Source organism: Hordeum vulgare, chromosome 7H, assembly GCF_904849725.1.
Source record: "Hordeum vulgare subsp. vulgare chromosome 7H, MorexV3_pseudomolecules_assembly, whole genome shotgun sequence".
Lineage (NCBI taxonomy): Eukaryota > Viridiplantae > Streptophyta > Magnoliopsida > Poales > Poaceae > Hordeum > Hordeum vulgare.
Genome location: NC_058524.1, coordinates 347901700 through 347919795, shown reverse-complemented (window position 1 = coordinate 347919795; position 18096 = coordinate 347901700).

The window sequence follows — 18096 nt, the reverse complement described above, 5'->3', positions numbered from 1 at the left end:
CCGAAGACTGATATCTAGGATGACCTCATTTGATTACCAGAAGGTTTTCGGAGTTACCGGGAATGTACCGGGAATGACGAATGGGTTCCGGCTGTTCACCGGGGGGGGGGGGGGGGGGGCAACCCACCCCGGGCAAGCCCATAGGCCTTGGGGGTGGCGCACCAGCCCTTAGTGGGCTGGTAGGACAGCCCAAGAAGGCCCTGTTCGCCATAGGAAGAAAATCAAAGAGAAAAGAAAAAAAGAGGAGGTGGGAAAAGGGGGAAGGACTCCTACTTCCAAACCTACTTGGATTCAGTTTGGAAGGGGAGGACTCACCCCCTTGGCTCGGCCGAACCCCTTGGGGGTCCTTAGACCCCAAGGCAAGGCTCCCCCTCTTCCCCCTATATATACGGAGGTTTTAGGGCTGATTTGAGACAACTTTGCCACGGCAGCCCGACCACATATCTCCACGGTTTTACCTCTAGATCGCGTTTCTGCGGAGCTCGGGCGGAGCCCTGCTGAGATTAGATCACCACCAACCTCCGGAGCGCCGTCATGCTGCCGGAGAACTTATCTACCTCTCCGTCTCTCTTGCTGGATCAAGGAGGCCGAGATCATCGTCGAGCTGTACGTGTGCTGAACGCGGAGGTGCCGTCCGTTCGGCACTAGATCGGGGGACTGATTGCGGGACGGTTCGCGGGGCGGATCGAGGGACGTGAGGATGTTCCACTACATCAACCGCGTTCACTAACGCTTTTGTTGTGAGATCTACAAGGGTACGTAGATCGAATATCCCCTCTCGTAGATGGACATCACCATGATAGGTCTTCGTGCGCGTAGGAAAATTTTTGTTTCCCATGCGACGTTCCCCAACAAAAGCTATCATCAATAGGTTGTGGGTCATCAAGAACATTCTCCAACCTAGACAAGTTATCTGCTACGGGGTTCTCAGCACCCTTCCTATCAACAACATGCAAATCAAATTCTTGTAGCAAGAGAACCCATCTCATAAGTCTAGGTTTAGCGTCTTTCTTTTCCATGAGATACTTAATAGCAGCATGATCAATGTGAATAGTAACCTTGGAATCAACAATATAGGATCTGAACTTTTCACATGGAAACACGACAGCTAAAAAATCCTTTTCAGTATTAGCATTGTTTCTTTGGGCACTATCTAGACTTTTACTAGCATAATGAATAACATTCAACTTCTTATCAAATCTTTGCCCTAGAACATCACCAACATCATAATCACTAGCATCACACATAATTTCAAAAGGTAAGTTCCAATCAGGTGGTTGAACAATAGCTGCAGTTATCAAGGCCTTCTTAAGTATTTCAAAGGCTTCTTCCCAATCATCGTCAAAACAAAAGGAATATACTTTTGCAAGAGATTGGTAAGAGGCCTAGAAATCTTAGAAAAGTCCTTAATGAACCTTCTATAGAAACCAGCATGACCTAGGAAACTTCTTATACCTTTGATATCTGTGGGGCATGGCATTTTTTCGATCGCATCAACTTTAGCCTTATCGACTTCAATACCTCTTTCAGAAATTTTATGTCCTAAGACGATGCCTTCATTAACCATAAAGTGGCACTTCTCCCAATTCAAGACAAGGTTGGTATATTTACATCTCTGCAAAACTCGATCAAGGTTGCTGAGGCAATCATCAAAAGAAGACCCGTAAACGGAGAAATCATCCATGAAAACCTCGACAATATTTTCACAAAAGTCAGAGAATATAGCCATCATACATCTTTGAAAGGTAGCAGGTGCATTACATAAGCCAAAAGGCATACGTCTGTAAGCAAAGGTACCGAAAGGGCAGGTAAAAGTGGTTTCCTCCTGATCAGATTGTGCAACAGGTATTTGGGGGAAACCAGAATAACCATCTAGAAAGCAGAAGTGTGTGTGTGTTTAGACAATCTTTTTAGCATTTGGTCGATAAAAGGAAAAGGGTAATGATCTTTTCTAGTGGCTTTATTCAATTTCCTAAAATCAATCACCATCCTATAGCCAGTAATAATCCTCTGTGGTATCAATTCATCTTTGTCATTAGGGACAACGGTAATACCTCCCTTCTTAGGGACGCAATGCACCGGACTTACCCAATCACTATGAGCAACATGATAGATAATAGCTGCTTCCAGGAGCTTTAGTATTTCTTTTCTTACTACCTCTTTCATCTTAGGATTCAATCTCTGTTGATGATCGACAACTGGTTTGGAATCAGGACCGGTTTTAATTTTGTGCTGGCATAGAGTGGGACTAATGCCCTTAAGATCATCCTGAGTATATCCAATAGCAGCATGGTGCTTCCTCAGAGTTTTTAATAATTTCTTTTCTTCATGCTATGAAAGGCTAGCACTAATTATAACAGGATATATCTCTTTTTCATCGAGATAAGCATACTTAAGAGTATCAGGTAACTGCTTAAGCTCAAACACATGATCACCCTTTGGTGGGGGTGGATCTCCAAGCAGTTCAACACGCAAGTTATTCTTAAGGATAGGATGTTGTTCAAAGATAACTCTATCTATCTCATTCCTTTCATCAATAGGCATATCATTTTCATGCTCAAGCAAGTATTGCTCTAAAGGATCAGTAGGAGGCACAAGAATAGAAGCTAGGGCAATAATTTCATCCTTACTAGACAATTCTTTTTCACGAGGTTGTCTACACAACTTGGAGAAACTGAACTCATGTGGCACTCCTTCAAAGCCAACAGTGACAGTTTGCTTCTCACAGTCAATACGAGCATTGACAGTATTGAGGAAAGGTCTGCCAAATATGATGGGACAAAAGTTATCTTGTGTGGTAGCAAGAACGGGAAAATCAGCAGGATACTTAGTTTTACCACACAATACTTCAACATCTATCAATTCCCAAAGGGCAGATAGTATCTCTATTGGAAAGTGATACGTCTCCGTTGTATCTATAATTTTTGATTGTTTCATGCCAATATTCTACAACTTTCATATACTTTTGGCAACTTTTTATACTATTTTTGGGACTAACATATTGATCCAGTGCCCAGTGCCAGTTCTTGTTTGTTGCATGCTTTTTGTTTTGCGGAATATCCATACCAAGCGAAGTCCAAACGTAATAAAAACTTACGGGGATTTTGTTTGGAATATTTATGATTTTTGGGAAGAAGAATAACCGCGAGGCGATGCACGGAGGGCCCACAAGCCCTTTAGCCGCCACGAGGATGTAAGGCGGCGGCTGGCAGGCTTGTGGCCACTCCTTAAGGCGGTTGGCGCCCTTCTTTCGCCGCAAGAAATACAATATCCAGAAGAAAATCGTGTTAAAATTTCAGCCCAATCGCAATTACGGATCTCCAGGAATTTAAGAAACGGTGAGACGCAGAATCTGGGAGCGCAGAAACAGAAGGACACAGAGAGAGAGAGATCCAATCTCCGAGGGGCTGTCGCTCCTCCGCCGCCAAGGAGACCATGGACCAGAGGGGAAACACTTCTCCCATCTAGGGAGGAGGTCAAGGAAGTATAGGAAGGAGGGGGGCTCTCTCCCCCTCTGTCCCGGCGGCGCCGGAACGCCGCCCGGGACATCATCGTGTGACGGCGATCTACACCAACACCTCTATCATATTCACCAACACCTCCGTCATCTTCACCAACATCTCCATTATCTTCCCCCATCTATATTCAGCGCTTCACTCTCCCGCAACCCGCTGTACCCTCTACTTGAACATGGTGCTTTATGCTACATATTATTATCCAATGATGTGTTGCTATCCTATGATGTCTCAGTAGATTATCGTTGTCCTATCGGTGATTGATGAATTGCTATGATTGGTTTAATTTGCTTGTGGTTATGTTGCTATCCTTTGGTGCCCATCATATGATCGTGCGCGTGGAGCACACCATAGGGTTAGTTGTATGTTGATAGGACTATGTATTGGCAGGCTAGTGTGACAGAAGCTTCAAACCTAGCATAGAAATTGATGCATATGGGATTGAAGGGGGACCAATATATCTTATTGCTATGGTTGGGTTTTACCTTAATGAACGTTAGTAGTTGCGGACGCTTGCTAATAGTTCCAATCATAAGTGCATAGAATTCCAAGTAAGGGATGACATGCTAGCAGAAGCCTCTCCCGCATGATATTTGTTGTCGATCTAGTAACATAGTCAATTGCTTAGGGACAATTCCACAACTCCTACCACCACTTTTCCACACTCGTTAGACTAACGTATTTGTTTCTTTTTCTAACAGCCCCTAGTTTTATTTACGTGTTCTTTACTTTCTGGCAAGCCTCCTATCAGTCCTACAAAGTACTTCTAGTTTCATACTTGTTTTAGGTAAAGCGAACGTAAAGTGTGCGTAGAGTTGTATCGGTGGTCGATAGAACTTGAGGGAATATTTTTCCTACCTTTAGCTCCTCGTTGGGTTCGACATTCTTACTTATCGAGAAAGGCTACAATTGATCCCCTATAGTTATGGGTTATCAAGACCTTTTTCTGGCGCCGTTGCCGGGGAGCAATAGCGTGGGGTGAATATCCTCGTGTGTGCTTGTTTGCTTTATCATAAGTAGATTTATTTGCTGTTATTAGTTGTTCTCTATCTTTAGTTATGGATATGGCACACGAAATACCAAAAAAATTAGGTGTACTTGCTACTCATGGAGATGGGGAACCTCCAAAAACCCTCGAGGCTCATTATGTGGAAAATATTATGCACTTCTTTAATAATCCTGAGAAAGCCCCATTCGATTATATAATGGGATACATGTTGGATCAACGTGAATACTTTAGGGATTATAGCTTGACTCGAAAAGGGAAACTTTTATGGGATGAAATCCATTTGTTGAAATGGCATGCTTGGGAACTATGCAAGAGATATGGTGTTACTTGTTGCTCTAGGATGAAGGCTCCACACCTTCCCTTTTCTTGTGATTTAATGATCATAGAACATTGGCTTCTTTTGCTAATGGTATATATGATTACAATGATGTGGATCAAATAGAAGAGTTTGTTGCTTTTATGGGTGCTTATGAAATTGAGGCTGTGTTTAAAAGGTGTGATGATAATGATGATGCTCCTTACCGATCTGAAAATTTGGCTATGCTTCGTTATTGTTATACTAATTATGAATATAATGCCCATGTTGAACAATTTAAGGAGAAATCCTATGCTGCCCAAGAAGAGACTTTTATTTTGCAGGAAACTATGGAAGAAGAAAATGCTGAAATTGTGAGCTCATTAGATGAAAAAGATGACGAGGGGAGCGAAGAACAAAAGGAGGAAGAACGGACTAGCTACCCGTGTCCACCTTCTAATGAGAGTAACTCTTCTACTCATACATTATTTAGTTTCCCTTAGTTCTTACCGAAGGATGAATGCTACGATCCCTTGGATTCGTTTGAAATATCCCTTTTTGATGAACTTGATGCTTGCTATGCTTGTGGCCATGATGCCAATATGAATGATGCTTATGAAGATGAGCTAGCTATAGTTACTTATGTTACACATGATGATTTTGATGAATATAATATGCATGTGCTTACTGCTCCTACTTGCAATTATTATGAGAGATGAACTACATCTCCACCTCTCTATGTTTCCAATACGATAAAATTGCAAGAAACTGCTTATGCTATGTATTGGCCTTTACTTGGTGTGCATGAATTGTTCTTTTATGACATGCCAATGCATAGGAAGTGAGTTAGACTTCGTCATTGCATGATATATCTTACCTTGTGCTCACTACTAAATTTCAAATCATTGCTAATTAAAATTGGCTTTGATATACCTTGGGATCCGGGTGGATCCATTACTTGAGCACATTATGCCTAGCTTAATGGCTTTAAAGAAAGCGCTGCGTGGGAGAACACCCGGAAGCTTTAGAGAGTCATTTATTTCTGTTGAGTGATTTTATATAGTTTAGAAACAAAAAAAATATAGAGGGGAACTTAAAACTTTTTCAAAATGAGAAGTGATTGTAAGGTGATGCATTGTGGAAGTGAGGGTCGACCTTGAACACTTGTGTTCATGCTCATGGAAACAATGTAGAATTTTTAATGGAAGTTTCTCACAAAAATAATTATCCCCTTGTACAACTCCTTTGTGTTTAAAAAAATAATATGCCAAGCAAATCCTTTACGATTAGTTTGGGTGATAGTTGTTTGATCACGCTGAGAAAAGACAGAAACTTTCTGCTCACGAAATTAATTTGCATTTTTATTCTGGAAGAGATTTTGAGTTGATTCTTTTTTATGATGATTGATATGAAAATTTTCCAGATGTTCGTAAGTTTTCAGATTTTTTGAGATATCAGAAGTATACGGAATATACAGATTGCTACAGACTGTTCTGTTTTGACAGATTCTGTTTTCTATGCATTGTTCTCTTATTTTGATGAATCTATAGGTAGTATCGGGGGGTATGAACCATGGTGAAGTTTGATTACAGTAGATATAATGCTAATATGAATTTAGAATGAGTTCACAACAGTACTTGAAGTGGTGATTTATTTTATTATACTAACGGATCTCACGAAGTTTTGTTGAGTTTTGTGTGATTGAAGTTTTCAAGTTTTGGGTGAGAGGACGATGGATGAAGGAATAAGGAGAGGCAAGAGCCTAAGCTTGGGGAAGCCCGAGGCACCCCAAGGAAGACTCAAGCGTCTAAGCTTGGGGATGCCCCGGAAGGCATCCCCTCTTTCGTCTACAATCTATCGGTAATTTTACTCGGAGCTATATTTTAATTCGTCACATGATATGTGCAAATGCTTGGAGCGTCTTTTGTGTTTATTTTTCCTTTTTCTGTTATGCACCATGCTGGTATGAGATAGTCCTTGGTTGGCTTTATAGAATGCTTCTTGTGCTTCACTTATATCTTTTGAAGTTTGGATTGCCTGTTTCCCTACACATAGAAAACCGCCATTTGTAGAATGCTCTTTTGCTTCACTTATATTTGTTAGAGCGGCGCATATCTTTTGTAGAAAGAATTAAACTCTCATGCTTCACTTGTACCTATTTAGAGAGTTAACAGGAGTTGGCCATTCACATGGTTAGTCATAAAATCCTACATAAAACTTGTAGATCACTGAACATGATATGTTTGATTCCTTGCAATAGTTGTGCGACATGATTATGTGATATTAGAGTCATGCTAGTGAGTAATTGTGTATTCGTAGAAATACTTGTGTTAAGGTTTGTGATTCCCGTAGCATGCACGTATGGTGAACCGTTATGTGATGAAGTCGGAGCATGATTTATTTATTGATTGTCATCCTTTGTGTGGAGGTCGGGATCGCGCGATGGTGAACTCCTACCAACCTTTCCCCTAGGAGCATGCGTGTAGTACCTTGTTTCGATGACTAATAGACTTTTGCAATAAGTATGTGAGTTCTTTATGACTAATGTTGAGTCCATGGATTGTACGCACTCTCACCCTTCCACCATTACTAGCCTCTCTAGTACCGCGCAACTTTCGCCGATGCATTACACCCACCATATAGCCTCCCTCAAAACAACAACCATACATACCTATTATGGCATTTTCATAGCCATTCCGAGATATATTGCCATGCAACTACCACCGTTCCGTCTCATGACATGTGGCACCACTTCCATATTGCCATTGCAAGATCGTAAGATAGCTAGCATGATGTTTCCATGGCTTGTCCGTTTTTTGATGTCATTACTATGCTAGATCATTGTCACGGTACACTACCGAAGGCATTTCATATAGAGTCATCATTGCTCTAAGTATTGAGTTGTAAGTGTGATGATCATTATTAATAGAGCATTGTCCCATGTGAGGAAATAAAAGAGGCCAACGAAGCCCATTTACAAAAAAGAGGCCAAAGATGCCCACCAATATATATGTATATATATATATATATATATAAGAGGCCAAAGAGCCCACAAAAAAATGAGAGAAAAGAGAGAAGGGACATTTGCTACTATCCTCTTTCCACACTTGTGCTTCAAATAGCACTATGATCTTCATGACAGAGAGTGTCCTATGTTGTCACTTCCATATACTTGTGGGAAATTTTCATTATATAACTTGGCTTGTATATTCCAATGATGGGCTTCCTCAAAATTGCCCTAGGTCTTCGTGAGCAAGCAAGTTGGGTGCACACCCACTAGTTTCTTTCGTGAGCTTTCATACACTTATAAGCTCTAGTGCATCCATTGCATGGCAATCCCTACTCACACACATTGATATCTATTGATGGGCATCTCCATAGCCCGTTGATACACCTAGTTGATGTGAGACTATCTCCTCGTTTTTGTCTTCTCCACAACCACCATATTCTATTCCACCTATAATGCTATGTCCATGGCTCACGCTCATGTATTGCGTGAAAGTTGAAAAAGTTTGAGAACACTAAAGTATGAAACAATTGCTTGGCTAAAACCGGGGTTGTGCATGATTTAAATACGTTGTGTGGGGAAGATGGAGCATAGCCAGACTATATGATTTTGTAGGGATAACTTTCTTTGGCCATGATATTTTGAGAAGACATGATTTCTTTGTTAGTATGCTTGAAATATTATTGTCTTTATGTCAAATGATAGACTATTGCTTCGAATCACTCGTGTTTTAGTATTCATGCCATGATTAGATTATATGATCAAGATTATGCTAGGTAGCATTCCACATCAAAAATTATCTTTTTTATCATTTACCTACTCGAGGACGAGCAGGAATTAAGCTTGGGGATGCTGATACGTCTCCGTCATATCTATAATTTTTGATTGTTTCATGCCAATATTCTACAACTTTCATATACTTTTGGCAACTTTTTATACTATTTTTGGGACTAACATATTGATTCAGTGCCCAGTGCCAGTTCCTGTTTGTTGCATGTTTTTTTGTTTCGTAGAATATCCATACCAAACAAAGTCCAAACGTAATAAAAATTTACTGGGATTTTGTTTGGAATATTTATGATTTTTGGGAAGAAGAATCAACGCGAGGCGATGCACGGAGGGCCCACAAGCCATGTAGCCGCCACTAGGAGGTACGGCGGTGGCTGGCAGTCTTGTGGCCACTCCTTAAGGCGGTTGGAGCCCTTCTTTCGCCGCAAGAAATATAATATCCGGAAGAAAATTGTGTCAACATTTCAGCCCAATCGGAGTTACCGATCTCCGGGAATTTAAGAAAGGTGAAACGGAGAATCTGGGAGCGCACAAACACAAGGACACAGAGAGAGAGATCCAATCTTGGAGGGGCTCTCGCCCCTCCGCCGCCATGGAGACCATGCACCAGAGGGGAAACCCTTCTCCCATCTAGGGAGGAGGTCAAGGAAGAAGAATAAGGAGGGGGCTCTCTCCCCTCTCTCCCGGCAGTGCCGGAACGCCGCCCGGGACATCATCATGTGAAGGCGATCTACACCAACACCTCTGTCATCTTCACCAACACCTCCGTCATCTTCACCAACATCTCCATCATCTTCCCCCATCTATATTCAGCGGTTTAGCCTCCCACAGCTGTTGTACCCTCTACTTGAACATGGTGCTTTGTGCTACTTATTATTATCCAATGATGTGTTGCTATCCTATGATGTCTGAGTAGATTATCGTTGTCCTATCGGTGATTGATGAATTGCTATGATTGGTTTAATTTGCTTTTGATTATGTTGCTATCCTTTGGTGCCCATCATATGATCGCGTGCATGGATCACACCATAGGGTTAGTTGTATGTTGATAGGACTATGTATTGGCAGGCTAGAGTGACAGAAGCTTCAAACCTAGCATAGAAATTGATGCATATGGGATTGAAGGGGGACCAATATATCTTATTGCTATGGTTGGGTTTTACCTTAATGAACGTTAGTAGTTGCGGACGCTTGCTAATAGTTCCAATCATAAGTGCATAGAATTCCAAGTAAGGGATGACATGCTAGCAGAGGCCTCTCCCACATGATACTTGCTATCGATCTAGTAACGTAGTCAATTGCTTAGGGACAATTCCACAACTCCTACCACCACTTTTCCACACTCGTTAGACTAACGTATTTGTTTCTTTTTCTAACCAGCCCCTAGTTTTATTTACGTGTTCTTTACTTTCTTGCAAGCCTCCTATCACTCCTACAAAGTACTTCTAGTTTCATACTTGGTTTAGGTAAAGCGAACGTAAAGTGTGCGTAGAGTTGTATCGGTGGTCGAAAGAACTTGAGGGAATATTTGTCCTACCTTTAGCTCCTCGTTGGGTTCGAAACTCTTACTTATCGAGAAAGGCTACAATTGATCCCCTATACTTGTGGGTTATCAGCAAGCTGAATAGTGACATCAATAGGTTCCATCTCGATAGGTGCAATCTCGTCTTTAATTTCATCATATAAAAATTGAGGTATCGCACTAGCACTAGCACCCACGTCACATAAACCATGATAACAATGATCTCCTATCTTAACATAAACAACAGGCATGCCAACAACATGCCTATGTTTGTCTCTAGCATGAGGTTTAGCAATTCTAGCAGCATCTTCACAGAAGTGAATATCATGGCCATCAACATTGTCGGACAGGAGATCTTTGATAATAGCAATGCTAGGTTCAACTCTAATTTCCTCAGGGGGTGTAGGTGTTCTAATGTAGCCCCTACGTATCATAGTTAAAGCTTTAGAATGATCCTTTATTCTAAAAGGGAAAGGTGGTTTCTCAATGTAAGCACTAGGAACAATAGGATCATTATAAGCAATGACTTTCTCTTCAACTGGATTGGGTTTAACTACATTGACTTCTAAGGGAGGATGATATTTAAATCACTTCTCTTTAGGGAGATTAATATGCGCAGCAAAAGATTCACATAATGAAGCTACTATCTCAGAGTCAAGTCCATGTTTAGCGCTGAAATCACAAAAAGTATTTGTTTCAACGAAGGATTTAACGCAATCGAACATGAGATTCATACCTGACTCCTTACCTTCATCAAACTCCCAATCTTGAGAGTTGCATTTAATTCTTTCTAGTAAATTCCATTTGAAGTCAATATCTCTCTTCATAAAAGAACTCGTGCAAGAAGTGTCAATCATGGTGCGATTATCATGAGAAAGCCGAGCATAAAAGTTCTGAATAATAATTTCTATCGAGAGCTCATGGTTGGGGCATGAATATAACATTGACTTAAGCCTCCCCCAAGCTTGAGCAATACTTTCTCTATCACGAGGCCAAAAATTATAGACATAATTCCGATCACGATGTACCAAATGCATAGGATAAAACTTTTGATGAAATTCCAATTTCAATCGGTTCTAGTTCCATGATCCAGTATCATCACATAGCCTATACCATGTCAATGATTTATCCCTCAAAGATAAGGGAAATACCTTCTTCTTGACTTCATCCTCGGGAAAACCAGCAAGCTTAAATAAACCACAAACCTCATCTACATAGATTAGATGCAAGTCGGGATGTGATGTTCCATCTCATGTGAAAGGATTAGCCAACAGTTTCTCTAGCATACCCGAAGGAATTTCATAACAAATATTTTCAGTAGGTGCAGCAGGTTGAGGAGCAACTCCTTGTGCTTCCGTTCGAGGTGAAGATACCCCGAACAAGCTCCTCAAAGGATTAGTTTCCATAGTGACAAGTGACAATAAATTTTAGCACACTATATAAATGTTTCCTTACAAAATTCCACTTACCAAAGGCACTTCACTCCCCGGCAACAGTGCCAGAAAAGAGTCTTGATGACCCACAAGTGTAGGGGATCTATTGTAGTCCTTTCGATAAGTAAGAGTGTTGAACCCAACGAGGAGCAGAAGGAACTGACAAGTGGTTTTCAGCAAGGTATTCTGTGCAAGCACTGAAATTATCGGTAATAGATAGTTGTGTGATAAGATGATTCGTAGCAGGTAGCAAGTAACAATAATAACAAAGGTGCAACAAAGTGGCCCAATCCCTTTTGTAGCAACAGACAAGCCTGGACAAACTCTTATAGGAGGTAAAGCGCTCTCGTGGACACATAGGAATTTCTGTCAAGCTAGTTTTCATCATGTTCATATGATTCGCGTTCGCTACTTTGATAGTTTGATATGTGGGTGGACCGGTGCTTGGGTTCTGCCCTTATTTTGACAAACATCCCACTTATGATTAACCCCTCTCGCAAGCATCCGCAACTACGAAAGAATAATTAAGACAAAGTCTAACCATAGCATTAAACTAGTGGATCCAAATCAGCCCCTTACGAATCAACACATAAACTAGGGTTTAAGCTTCTGTCACTCTAGCAACCCTTCATCTACTTATTACTTCCCAATGCCTTCATCTAGGCCCAAGTAATGGTGAAGTGTTAGGTAGTCGACGTTCACATAACACCACTAGAGGAAAGACAACATACATCGCATCAAAATATCGAACGAATACCAAATTCACATGACTATTTATAGCAAGACTTATCCCATGTCCTCAGGAACAAAAGTGACTACTCACAAAGGATAATTATGTTCATGACCAGAGAGGTATTGAATAGCATCAAGGATATGAACATATAATCTTCCAACGAGTAATCCAACTAGCATCAACTACAAAGAGTAATTAACACTACTGGCAACCTTACAAGTACCAATCGGAGTCGTGAGACGGAGATTGGTTACAAGAGATGAAATATGGTTTGGAGATGAGATGGTGCTGATGAAGATGTTGATGGTGATGAGTCCCCTTCGATGAGAGGAGTGTTGGTGATGACGATGGCGATGATTTCCCCCTCCAGGAGGGAAATTTTCCCCGACAGGACGGCCATGCCGGAGCTCTAGATTGGTTCTGCTCAAGTTCTGCCTCGTGGCGGCGGCGATTCCTCCCGAAAGCCTCCTCCTGATTTTTTCCGGAAAGAAACCCTCCTTAAAGCAAAAGATGGGACCCATAGGGGAAATAGGGGGCCCACAGGCCACCTAAGCGCGACGAGGGGGTGGACCGCACCTAGCAGGCTTGTGGCCTCTTGGTGGCTCCCCTCTGGTACTTCTTCCGCCCAGTATTTTTTATAAAATCCAAAATAATTGCTCGTTGATTTTCATGGATTTTGGAGTTGCGCAGATTAGGTATCTCAAACTTGCTCCTTTTTCAGACCAGAATTCTAGCTGCCGGCATTCTCCCTCTTCATGTAAACCTTATAAAATAAGAGAGAAAAGGCATAAGTATTGTACCATGAAGTGTAATAATAGCCCATAAAGCGATAAATATCAACATAAAAGCATGATGCAAAATTGACGTATCAGGGATGGCTATGAATTTGGCCAGAGCCGTCCTGCCCAACAGCACGTGATACGGGCTGCTGAGATCCACCACCTCGAACCATATGGACTCTCGGCGGAAGTGCGCCTTGTCACCAAAAAGGACGTCTAGCTGGATTTTGCCGATCAGCGAGCAGGACTGTCCCGGCACAATGCCGTGAAAGATAGTGCTGGTCGGCTTGAAGTCCTTCTCCTTGAGCCCAAACTTGAGCAAAGTGTCGTGGTAGAGGATGTTGATGCTGCCGCCGCCGTCGACCAACACCCGGGAGAACCAACAGGTGAGCCTCTGGGAGGCGAAAGTGGGGTCGAGGACGAGCGCGTATGAGCCAGGATTTGGCATCACCGCAGGATGGTCTACCCGACTCCATGTAATTGGCTTTTCAGACCAATGCATGTATTGGGGAACCGGGGGGACCGTGGCGTTCACCTCACGCCGGTGTTATCGTTGGTTGTGCTAGTCGTCACCATCGCCGGTGAAGACAACAAATGCTCCGTCTAGATGGGGGTAGTCGTCGTGGAGACGGCCGTCGTTGTGAGGTGGCGGTGGCGGAGCCGGAGCCGGCCCAGGAGACGGAGCAGGAGGCACTGCAGCTACACCTGGGGGAACCGGCAGGCCCTCTCCTTGAGACAGTCGGCGTGCAAAGCTGCACTATCGAAGGGTATGGGTAGCGGGATTCGCCCTAGTGTGCATGTTGCAGGGCGCATCAAGCATTAGCTCGAAGCTGAGCTTGGGCTGCCAGTCGTTCTTGCCGGTCCGCCTCCGTTGAGATCCGGCTTGAGTAGTCGGCCCATCTCCCTCCACGTTGGCCACCAGCTTGTTGTTGGAGCGCGAATCAAGTTGATCCGCTTTGCGCTTGTTGTTGTTCTAGCCGCCTCGGTTGTCGCTAGCCGGCTTGGGAGTAGTCGGAGTGGGGACAACTTTGTCCGAGGCGGTCACCTTGACACACATGGCGGAGTCGGCCGTTGCGTACTTGTCCGCCTTGGCCATGAGCACCGCGAGAGAGGTGGGCTCGGAGCACATGAGCTTGTGCTTGAGGAGAGTGTCGTCTCGGTAGCCGTCGACGAAGTACTGGATGGCCTGTAACTCATGCACTCCCTCGCAGGAGTTGTGCAGCTCGGTCCAACACGTGACGTAGTCGCGAAGGGGTTCGTCAGGCCTCTCGACGCACATGGCCAGCTCGCGAGGCCGGCCAGGGCGCTTGTAGGTGCGGGTGAAGTTGCGGACGAACGCCTCCTCGAAGTCAACCCAGGAGTTGACGCTGCCGGCTGGAAGGCTATTAAGCCATGTTCTAGCCGAGCCGGCCAGCATGAGTGGCACGTAGTGGACAGCTACGTACTTGTTGCCCCGGGCAATGCCGGCTGCAGTGGTGTAGTCGATCAGCCAGTCTTCTGGTTTGGCTGTACTTTTGTACTTGGGGGTGTCCCGTGGGAGAGTAAAGCCTCGGCGAAACGGCTCCCCTCAGATCCGGGGGCCGAAGCACGCCGGACTGATGGGACCGTCCTCTTCGAGGAGAGCCAACTGCGCGAGGGCGTTGAGGCGCCTGCGAGCATCATTGTCGGTGTGTGGGACGCGAGGGGCGATCCGAGCTGAGATCGGAAATGTGTCTTGTGAGCCGGTAGCATGGGCCCTCCCTGGACGAGGAACCTCATACACCAAATCACTCTCATCATCTTTGTGACGCCGACTTGAAGTCGGCTCGCTCTGGCGCTGAGAACGCCTATCTTGGCTGCCCTCGCCCTTCCGGCAGGAAGTGCGATGCGAGGAAGATCCCTCGGCTTGATGACGACCGCTAGGGTTACGGCGTGCTCCGGGATTTGGTCCTGGAGACTCTGACTGTGCCTGACCAGGGTCAAGCTATGTCTTCTGCTCACTTGTTGCGTCAAGGAGATCCTTGACACGCTTCTCCTGAAGGACGTGCTCCTCGCCCTCCAAGTGTGGCATTTCTGCCATGGCCGCCTGCGCTGCCCGCAAGTTGGCCGCAGGAGTCTCGTAGATGGGCTGCCTGCCGCCCAGCATCTCGGCAATAACCCGGCCAGAATGACCCGACCGCGGCCATGGACTGCGCCAAGCCGGCTAGGACCCTCGAAAACCAGAGTGAGGACGTAAGCGGAGTTATACTCGCGCTGCGTGGCCTCCATCCGGCGTTAATCCACGGCGATGGCAATGCCCTCCTCCAAGATCTGCCTACGAGCCTCCTCCAGCGAGGCCCGCGCGTCTGTGGGGTTTCTGGAGGTGGTGATGGGCGTCTTCAAGCCAACAAGGGCGGCATGAGGCATGTCAGCGGATACAGCAGCAGGATCACCAGCGTCGGCTGACGCCTTGCCATGAGCCTTGCTGGTGTCGGCACCAATAACCTTCACCTCCACGACGTTGGAGACGACGACGACGTGATACGGGGTAAGGCACCCTGTAGATGACGATGGACCTTCGAAGACGAGCACGTCGCTATGGTACATGTCAAATGCAGGCGTCTCCACGAGGGAGAGCCTACTGAAGCTGGCGCACAACGCGTCGACGTCGATGTCCTCGCCACGATAGTGAGGGCCATCCTCGAGGCGCAAGTCGCTGAAGAGAACGCTGAGGTTCTCAACAACAGCGATGATGACGCTGGGGAGTGACTCGTCGTCAGACTCACCATCGGAATCCGAATGACGGACTGGGACGTCGATCAACATCGAAGAAGCCTCCTCATGAGGAGGCTCCACGGGCATGCTGATCGGTCCGGACGTGATGCATCTGGCAGTGTAAGCGCAGGGCCCTGCCCAACGCGTAAATCCAGCCGATGCCGCGGACGACCCCACGGTGGGCGCAAAATGTCGGTGTTTACTCACAACATAAGCCATGGGTAGGCTAAAGATGGTGGGAACCGAAGTGACTTCGGAGGGCGCTGGGAACGAAGATGGTACAAGCATGGAACACACGATGTACCCAGGTTCAGGGCTATCGTGTAGAGAGAACACCCCTAATCCCGTCGGAGTGTATAATGTATCAATGAGGGTACAATGTGTTCCTCGAGCAGTTCTGTGGAGGAGGAAGAAGGAGCAGCCGACTCGCGTCTACCTCTCCTGTATGGTGTGTGTGTGTGTGCTGAGTTGACCGAGGCTCTCCATGGAGGGGGGCCGTGGGGTTTTATAGCTGAACCCACTGACCTACAATAAGGATAAACGTACGGAAGTGGGACCCGGCTGGCAGCCTTGCCGACTGGCCAGGGGGCCCACGAGGGTCTTGTCTTGTCATTGGAGGGGCCCGTCGGCTGCGAGGTCCTGTGGGACCCACCGGCTAGCCAGTAAGGCTCTCGTGTAAGGTTGACGCAGGACACGTGTAGTACGTCCGGTGTCATCTTGCGTGATTCTTCATGGGCCGCCAGTACGGTCGTCTCCACTATTCCCACGCCGAGTGTAGTAATGGAGTGGGAGTTTGACGGGTCGACACTGTGCAGGATGATGGATCGGAGCCGGAGGAGGTCAGCGGCATGGCCGTCGACGCTGTACATGCCGAGCACCCCAATCCAGTACCTTGGCTCATGTGTAACCACCTTTAACCGTAGGGCCTCGTCATGACCTACGGTCTGATGTGACTTGAGCTCCCTAGCCGGCTAGTTGCTTAACTAGCCGGCCTGGGTACGGCCGCCTCTCCTCTAGCCGGCCGGCTTGTCCTAGACGGCCAAAGGGAGGTAACCGTCTCGCCTTTAGATGACAGGAGCTTCCTAGCCGGCCAGAGAGTTGGCCGTCTCGCCCCCAGCCGGTAGGTGCTCCCTAGCTGGCTAGGGGGACTTGGGCTTTGTAGAATGATTCATGTTGTTCCTTCATGGTAGAAGGCAAAGGAGTAGGCTCGATGAGCCTATCCTGGGGTTATCCCCCCGACACGATCCATGAGGGTCCCCGCCACATCCAGCACCCCGACCCCTTCGACATCAGGCCCGCCGCCATAGCGGCCTATGATGGCGGCAGTGGCGAAGGGGAGGTCGCGTCGTGGTTGGCTGTTGGCGGTGTGGAGATAGGCCTGTGGCGGTGCCCTATGGAAGTGTTGAGAGTGGATCGTCCAAGTGTTGACGTCACATCAATATGCAATGATGACCAAAGGCAAAACATGATTAGCGAGATGGCAATTTACTATTGGAATCGGGGGGGGGGGGGGAGGAGGGGCCAACAACTATAAAAGGCGTGTACTACGAGAAATCATCCAACTAAGCAGAAGTTCGATTAGCATGTTGTGAACACTCGATCATAGCAACGTCAAACGACAATAGTAAAACCATCTATAGTTGGACTTTGTAAATCTGGCCCCTCAAACATCCACGAAAGCACCCGGATGCGTGTGACACTTACACATCAGTCTTAAATTTACTTTCTCATAACCGCACATCTTAAATCTTATATCTCAAATCAATACAAACACATGCAACTACGTCGATGCATTACACACATCATTTGTCTACTCCATCACTATTAATATATCACCGGACCATCAAAATTTGGCATGTTTGACTATGGTGGAGATCATCAATGACTGGCCTTGCCCTTTCTGGAGCCCTTGCGGTCCTTATTACCAGTCGAAGACGCGGTAGGGATCGAGCCGGATCTGCTCATCGCTGTTGCTCACCTCCTTCTGCTTCGGTGGCAGTACAACCATTTCACGGACCGCCCAATGTCGCTCTCGGTCAAGGACGCGTGTGTTCCTCCGATGTCATTTCTTTAAAATGCGGCATGGATGGCTTCCTCCTCTACAGACGCCTGTGCTGCCGCCATTTATGCCGCGATATGGGCCTCAGAGGCCCTTATCCTTTCCTTCGCATGGCGGGCCGCCCGTTCCTGGTGGGATTCATAGTCTGTTGGACCAGTGATGGGGAAGGAGAGTTTTTTGGGTCGCCGAAACCATGATGAATCAGTCGAGAGGAACCAAGAG